The sequence below is a fragment of the Chroicocephalus ridibundus genome, chromosome 14 (assembly GCF_963924245.1).
Source record: "Chroicocephalus ridibundus chromosome 14, bChrRid1.1, whole genome shotgun sequence".
Taxonomy (NCBI): domain Eukaryota; kingdom Metazoa; phylum Chordata; class Aves; order Charadriiformes; family Laridae; genus Chroicocephalus; species Chroicocephalus ridibundus.
The window spans coordinates 413,645-422,752 of record NC_086297.1 but is presented as its reverse complement, the minus strand read 5'-3'; positions in this window follow the sequence as shown (position 1 = coordinate 422,752).

The window sequence follows — 9,108 nt, the reverse complement described above, 5'->3', positions numbered from 1 at the left end:
TGAAGAGCATCTTTAGGTGATCAGAGATTGATCTTGAGGTCAGCGATACCATGTGCTAAGTGACAAAAGGTAACAATTAGTGCAGTATGTGTGAGAAGGGTTCCTAAATGTTGTGTAGCTGCAGTTTTGTTCTTGGAAGTTGTTTATTACCTAAAATCTATTCACATTTCCTCCCAACTGTTTACAAGCCTCTGCTGCTTCTGGTGGCTCATCCTTCTAAATCTCAAAACCAGGAGGAGGAGCCAGAGGGCAACTTTCCAAGCCGGAGTAAGAAAGATAATTAGGCAATTATTCTCTGACATTGGAGTCGGATCTGCTTGTGAACAGAGGAGCTGAGACCCTAGCCTTGAGTGGGACAGGACAGCCTAACACAAAATATGTGCATATGAGCCCTCTGGGAGCATAGGACTGACTACCAAATAGTAGAGCTTCGATAGCTTGACCCTATTTTCCTCTTCATTTTTTATGTTATTAAGATCTGCTGCCCTGGGCTGTTCATATGTACTTGAAGAGCTTAGAGTACTGTTGAGATACGTTCAACTGACACAACCTCAACAACTCTGAAATGTCATATTTCTGGCTTCATAGTATGGATAGCTAGAGAAAGTGCAGGGCATGACATAGCAAGTAACTTTTATTTACTTAGCACAGTTAGAAGCATGAAAATAAATATTCCTTTTTAGAAAGATGGAAATCATTATGGTTTCTTCAGAAGAAATGACCTGTGTCATGAGACTGTTGTGTCCTTGACTCGCCTGGTAATATAGACCCCTCTAGATTTTACAGATGCGTTTAAATAAATAAGAAATAGAAAATTAAAAAAATAAAATAAAGAAATAATTAAATCATTTATATACACCAGGTAACAGAAAGAAGTTGGCCATATTTAGCAAATGACAGGGTATCTCCAAAGCCAGTGGAAATGTATTTTCTAATAAAATAGCCTAAAAAAGACAGGTAGTGAAATATAGTGTACCTTACTGAAATTGTTATGAACTCATAAAATTTAAAAAAGTAAAAGATGATGACAGGTAGTGTATTTTTTTTGCTATAAATACAGAAAATATCCTAACATAATGCCAAAGAGGGTGGTTTAATAGGTTTAATATGATAGATGGAAGAAACAATCATTTGTGAACCAGGGTTGCTGTTGGAACAAATGTCTGATAGTGAAAGCAGAAGTAGTTGGCAGGTGTGCTTCTATGATATGTTAGATTTTATGTCTTGAGATGGCCCGTCCATTCTTGTTTTCACGTACTGTTTGATTTGCATTTGATATCCAAAGTGGATATCAAAGTGGGATTTGCATTTGATATCCAAAGATCAGATTTGTTTCTTGCAGGTTGAAAGCATCTGCTACTTCTAAATCTCTTTTTCCTAAGGTTTTTTGCAGCCTGTGCGTACCCAGAATTTCTGTCATCTTGAAAGGCTAAACTGCAGCGATTTTTACCTCTTCAGATATGTATGAAAACGTGCATGCATATATTATACTGCTTTATGAATTTTTTCTTTGTTTCATAGTTACATGCTTTTCTTGGTTGCCTGTAGTACTCCTATGGCCACCTACTTAACTTTCCAGCTTCCAGTCCTCCAAATTACTGTATCTCAGCATGGGAATGTTGACAAAGTAAATCCTTTTTTTAAGGAGAAATAAATACCTGTATACTTGGGGCTCAGTCTAAATGAAAGTTCTGTCGGTATAATTATACTGTTTTCCTCACATCTTTAAATGTGGGCCTGTCTGCATAGATTGTTAGTAACTGACTAATGCTACAGATTTAGCTTATCTTCTGAGAACTTAATTTTAAATATAACTTTGGAACAAAAGAGCAGTGCTTAATAGCTGAATATAAACTTTTGGTCAATCTTTTTTAAAACTTGCTTACAGATTCAGGCCATCATGAAACCCGGTGTCAGTATTTATTACGGAATGCTATTATATCACATTGGAAAGGAACTGAAGTTTGCTTTTCAGGGTGTTGCTGAGAATAACAAATCCACAGCGAATGTTCTGCATGTCTTTATTTTGGCCTCGAGCTAATGAGCACATTCAGTGGGATTCAAGGGCATCCAGCATGGAAGAGACCTTATACACTCCACTTCTGTGGTTACATCCAAACTTCTTTCTCTTTTCATGCTTCCAGGTTCTCCTTCCCACTCTGGCCAGCCCACCAAACCCAGGTTTTCCATGAGAGAAGTGAGAATGCACAAATGCTGCAGGACCGAGACAAACAAAAATACTTCATACAGAGATGGGAAGGTACGGGTCCCACAGCTGTATCACTGTACTCCAAATACAGATCCATTTCAGTGGCATCCCTTTTTCACTTACATGAATAAACTTCACCAGATGATGAGTTAATTTTATCTGCAATAGTTATTAATTGATCTTTCAGTTCATATTTTTTATTTTCATTCTGATTCACTGTTGATCAGCAGTAACAGGCAATGGAAATGATTAGATAAGCTATTCTTCCCTACCTACTTGGAAAGCAAAAGTCAACTCCCACTTTTTGTTTTCCCATTCTCTTGTAAACAGAGGCTACATAATATTGCAACTGGAGAAAGGGAGTAGCTACAGCTTTCTGGATAACAGCATGAGAGCGGGTAGGCGGAGTACATGGTATATTTAGGATGGCAGGATCATATTGCCGTTGGGGTGGTAGCTCTCGGTTTCTGTTTGCTTTTCTGCATGTTAATGTCTAGCGCTGCCCTGTTTTTATAACCAGGGAACTAAGAAAAGAGAAAATAAAATTTACTGTAAGGGAACAACTGTACTGAAGCACGGCAAAGGGAAGAGCTAAGATCTGACGTAGCAATCCAAGTATTCTGATCTATAGCTATGAATGCAGTATGTGTGGAAGATTGACAGAGCAGCCACTTGCGATTCTCATTCATGTGTTTGGCCGGGGACTGCTTTTGTACAGAGCTGTTCAAATGTATTCCAGGAGCACAGTACTCAAGGAACTTGGCCCTCAGGGAATCTTAATGCACCCATAATGCACAGCTTTCAGCAAGCAAGTTGCTTACATGTCTTGAGTTATTGTAAAGAGTGAAAAGTGAATGCACAGTATGTTTTGCACCTATCTTCTGCATTCACATGGTGAACAAAAAGTGATAATTATTAGTCATTACTGCTTAGTAGAAGTGTGCGCTCAGGAGTTGTTTCTTAGACTCTTGGATGTTTTAATATATTTTTCATGACTCTCCTACAGTGAAATTTATTTCCTGATTTTCAGTTAATGATTTATTTTTGCTTGGTGGCTTTTTAGCAATAGTGTTTGTCTCTAGTATTTAGATAGTGGACTAAAAATACCATAATTGTTTCAAAGGCATTATGAAAAGCCTAGGCCCAATATATTAATTTGCTCTAGAAAGGTAGGAGATCTCTTAAGATGATTTAATTGTAAGCCCAGAAATGTACTAACAGTAAAAGCATTCATTACAGAAAATTACATCTCATACAATGAAATAAAGAAAAATAATGTATAATGTAAAACCAGTAAGTTCAGGATAACATCCACTTAGTTTTAAAGACCAAGATCTTTATTCATGTAAGATTGGATCAAAATCAAAAGAAAGTGCCTGCTGAAAAAAAACAACTTAGTGTTACTCACCTTTGTTAAAAACTGAATAAATTCCATGTATCGCTGAAGCCTCCATAGGTAAGAAAAGGACTTGTGGAGTCTCTGTGCAGAAGTACTGTCGTTGCTCAGTTGAGCTTACACAGCACTCAGAACAGACCTTATCTGGCTTACTCGTTGGTCTGTGCCCTTCATTTTTAATGTCTTCATCAAATTTGTAATTGTTTGAAAAATTGAAAGTGCTTGAGGTGAGCTGTATAAAAGTTCTTGTCCCTTTTGTCCTCAGAGAAGCTGTCGATCTTTTTCATGAGCCCCATTCTTAAACTTGAGCTTCAGAAAAGAATAGGGTATGCTTTTAATATTTTAATTCAGAGTTGTTTGCCTTTTTTACAGAAAATCTGATTTTACAGAAAATCTATATGATAAATAAAAATGCCCGTCCACACTACAATATGTTTAATGTATGATTCCAAACAAAATACACAGAAAAAAGCCATGCTAAATCTCAACGATTAAATGCTTAATACATGGAAATGGAATAGGAATCATGCTTGTTCATATTATAATTTCAGAGATACAGCATGTGTAGTACTTACTGCAAAACTATCAAAAAATAGTTCTAAGTGAACTTTCAGGAATTGTGTTCTCTTAATTGAGTGCCGGAAACTGTGAAAGATACGGCAACTGAAAAACTTGTGATGTAAACTTAATGATTAAACTCAGAAATGCAGAGATCAAAGAGAAACTGCTGGGAAGATGTGAGAATTAAGTCAGTTACAGATGTAAACAGAAGTTTCTCACCAAAAGGTCTGTTGCCAGTGCAAGAATGAAAGCTTCAGTCAATCGAAAAGAAGAATATAGGAGGATCAAAGAATATGTCAATAGATAGTAAAATGAAACCTCAATTAGTTACAAATTAATTTCAGCTTTAAGTAAGGGATAAGTTTTAGCAGGGATAAATTCTTTCCTTTTTGTCTAAACCAAGTACAGGTTAATAAGATGAGAATTTTGAATTTTATCATCAGCAATTACTGAAATGATAAGATCAGGGCAGAAACTGTTTTCCCAATGTTTTCCAGTTAGCACAGGTATACAAAATTCACACACAGGAGAGCTTATCTAAGTGTTTCATATGAAAGTTAACATGTTATCTGTGGTTATATATGCTAGAGGTTGCTTCAGAAGGCTTTTACAAGAGTTTATCTTGGTTTTGGAATGCCGCTTGCGATATATTATTCTGCACATTATAATCTGAATTATCCATACTCCAGAAGTAGTTTTACTCATTGTTGCCATGACTGTGGTCACAGCACTTTTGCCATGCTAAACACATCTCCACAGGAGGTGAGAAACAGCAGGAAGCAAATTGCAACCAATCCTAATCCCACTTTTTGGAAGGAGAAATAAGTCTGTATGTGGCATACTTTATGCTCTTCAGCATGCCAGTTCAGTTGACGCTGGTACTGATATCTTTGCGTTTAAAAGATACGAGGCTTTGCTCTGAGAAGTTCTATTTTTACCTGACTTACTACTTCTGATAAAGCTGGGTCATGCAAGGCCATGACGCAATTTCACCTACTCTTCAGACCTAGACAGGTTAGTGAGGTAAATTAAGATTAGCACGACTCTGCTCTACAGAGCTCTGGCAACAATCCTAAGTACAAACGTACATGCAAGAACTAATATCAAATTAAAGGTAATTAAGCAATACATTTCATGGTGTTGACAATTTGGGAGTATGTAGGAGATGACTGATAACAGTTTTAAACTGTTGAAATGTGACTGGCATTTCAATGGATTATGAATTGGCAGCTAGAATATGATGACTGACTAGTTATAACTGCCCTGCTGCATTTCGACAGAGTGTCAACTACTCACTAACCAGCCAAATGACAAAATCGAATTAAAAGGCGTACTTATAGCCACTACTGTACAAGCCCCTGGAGACCCTGAATAAACAGATGGATCTTGTACTGAGTACCAGATGTGAACTGGCAAGGAAACAGTTCCAAAGGCATCATTCCCCTTCACTGAAAATTCTTCGTGTAGATGTTCAGATCTTGGGGCAACTGAGAAGAAACAGAATGCCTCAAAATGCATAGGAGGACAAATCTCATTCATAAACATTCAAGTTCAGAGCTAATGCAGAGAAGTAAAGTTCTTGCCTTTTTTAAGAGACTATATGTAAGAGTAAGTTGTTGGATAATAGTTCTGTTAAGGCATTGAATTAAAATGCTTATTTTTTTAACCAATAATAGTTGAAGAAGAGATATGCGAGTGAATGAAATTCTAGGAAGCGTTCAGATCTCATGCTGCAGGGTAAGAGCCAACAAGCTCCAAGAGTGAAGCAATGCATTGACAAAGACAAGCATTGGTCTATTGGAATGTGAAAAATAACATTACTGTTAATACAGGTACATGTACATGAAAGTAGGCATGGTGCAGTCCAACTGACTGATTGCATAGTCTCAAATATAAACTTTTGGAGGCTCAGCGTGGAACTACAGTGATGAAACCACTGTTTATGCAGATAGACGGCTGGTTTTGGCAGAGGAGAAACCAAATCATCGTGTAAATTGTTTTAATTACAAAACTAGGTAAGTTAATATAGTCCAAAGTTTGAGTTAGTTTATTTTTGAGAGTAAATTCCAAGCTGCTTTATTAAAAGATGCGTTCATACATTTTTAAACTAAAGCCTCACATTCTCAGTAAATGCTTTGAGGGCTTTCTTAAAAATGTGTCCCTAAGGACGAACCACTGGCTCAGCTGAAGCGAGTGGAAGTTTCCCAATTATTTTCATGAGGTCAGAACATCACGCTCATTGTTGAAGAGGCATCTTAATATAATATAAGTTAACTGTGAAATACTGTACATATGGTGGCACCTTCTAAAAAGCTGTAATTGTTTATGCACTCAGGTAGTAAAATAGCAGAAATAAATAAGATATATCTAAATCAATTTATAAATTAAATATTTGCCTTATGCACATTAACAATCATGCATTTTAATATAGACAATACTTAAAGCACAACCACTGCTATTATTCCTAATTCACAATATATTCATTGCTTGCAGACTATAATTTAAAAATACTAAGCTGTGACAGCTTGCCGGAACTTTTCCTGCAAGGACCAACTGATGGAGTTTTTCTAAAGAGACTTCATAAAAGAAGCAGCAGCAGCAGCAAATTGAGTGACCCTACAAGTGCAAGCTGCAGCAGTTGTCCCTCCAGTCTTCCCAATAAGATTTGTTGAAATTCTCTGTATCGCAACATCTTTATTGGTAATGGATCCCTCCCTTAATTTGCACTGATGCATTTGGAATGTCAGCTTCCAAAACAAGGCACATGGGAGGCATTTAAAGTAGACTTTTTGAAAGGAAAATGAACAAAGAGCATGTCAGGTTCCATTTTGATTTGCATGACAAATCCAGCATGCAGTGTTCTGGTGGGTCGGGCTGGGCTTGCCTGCCACTCACTGCATTTGTCACTTTGGTTTGAACACTTCTGACAGTCCGTTATGTTAATTGTTCTAAGGATTGTTTTGCTGGGAGAAGAAAAGGAAAGGCATTTTTATTTTTTTTACTTTTTCCATTTACAGGAAAGGAGGGATATCTGAGGGAACAGAAAATGCTTTCAATGGGTTTGTGATCTATTTTGTTTGTAAATAATCCTGCGAGGTCATCAGCAAGTTCAGTATTTTAAATCTTATTGTTACTCAGTCTGTGCATGTGTTTTGAGTGGGGAATACCAGGCCCCTAAACTAGAAACTTGGGGAGTCTATTGTTTTGGTGCAAACCATTCTTTCTTCCTTTGAGTCCCACAGTGATGGGTCCTGCGGAGTGGTTTGTGGTGTGCCTGTGTGCTTCTATCACATGATATTGTGGTGCTTTGACAAGTGCTAACAAGGGATTTAATGCCCTGAGAGGCATTGTTGGACTCACATTGTTATCAGTATGTGGACAGTATGTGAATAACTCTCACATGTGTACAAGACCTGTTGGTAGATACATGCCTATGACTGAATTCTGGAGGCACAATTCAAGGTGGAGGTCGCTGTTGCCCCTTAGGATGCACACACTTCTCTATCATCTACGGTAAAGCAGTCACGGATGTTTGGTGGTGGGGTTTGAGTTTCAGAGTTCCTAACCAACTGCAGGTGGCAGAACACTGTAGGTTGATCACAAAACAATATTTTCAGACTGACAGAATGATCAACCATAAAGTTTCAGGAGAAGACCCTGCTGTTTATGTTTGTGTCTCTCTGTCATGGTTTTGGCCGGATGGGCCCATCAGAACAACAGATGGCCCTCCCCCCCACTCTCCTCAGAGGGGAGAGGAAGGGATAAGGAGATTTACGAGTTTAGAAAAAGAACTAAACTACTTTAATGAAAATAATAATAAATAAGAAAATAGTAAATAATAATAGAATAATAAAAATTAAAGAAAAAAGTATACAATATATACAAAACCGTATCCAGCTCCCAGGATGACGATGGCGTCACCAGCAGACACAGGGAAAGTCCCAGACTGGAGTCAGCGATGGAGAGGAGCTGAATTCCGGAACTAGAGTCCGGAGTGCTCGGATCGGGATCAAAGGCAGACGAACAGACAGGGTCCTCCTCAGACGTCGGCCATTGAAGAAAGAGCGAGCCAGAGCCCCCTTGCCCCTTTGATCCCTCAGCTTTTATACTGAGCGTGGTGCAGATGGGATGGAACACCCTGTTGGGCAGTTTGGGGTCCCCTGTCCCGTCTGCTCCTCCCTGCAGGTGGGACCCCTCTATGCTTCCACGCTTCCGACCCTCTAACAGGGCAAGCAGCGAAGTTAGCTGACCTTGGTTGTTATAGCAATAAGTCTAAGCAAGAGCCCCTGTGCATACAGTTCCTTGGTGTAATCAGGTCTTACCACTCTGAGAGTGAGCGGTTTCTAAAGAATATGCTGTTAATTTCAGGCTTTAGTCAGTTAGAAGAGGCCCAGCTAAAAAGTAAAATTACAAATCAGAAAATTGTTTCTGTTTTACCTCAAATAAAGAATGAAGAGAGCAAGAAGATAAAATTTCCCAGAGGTTTCCAGGTAATGACTGACATCTACCTGTTAAGCTTTGAACTCCTGCACTGCGTGTGGTATTCTTATTTACATGGTGTGATCCAAGTGCACCATGACAGATAAGCTCTCCATACAGAATGCTTTTATAGTATAAAATCATGCAATCGGATGCAGAAATATCAAAATAAATGAAGTTAAATAATCAAATCTAGTCATTCCAGTCACATTCTTGTTTAGTGATTCAGTATGCTAACATTACTTTTCATGCCCAGTGTAGTCCTCCTGGAGTACTATTTTAGTAAAGTCTGTGGACTTATATGAGAATCAGTTTGAACGGGTGCATCTCAAAAGAAGTCAAACCCAATATAATTAATGTGTTACTGATGATCATGAATAATATTCTTACACCACCGCTGTGAGAAGGATTACCTGTTTTGCTGCGTTATTGAAAGCTGAACTCCATGGGAGGTGAACTCGTG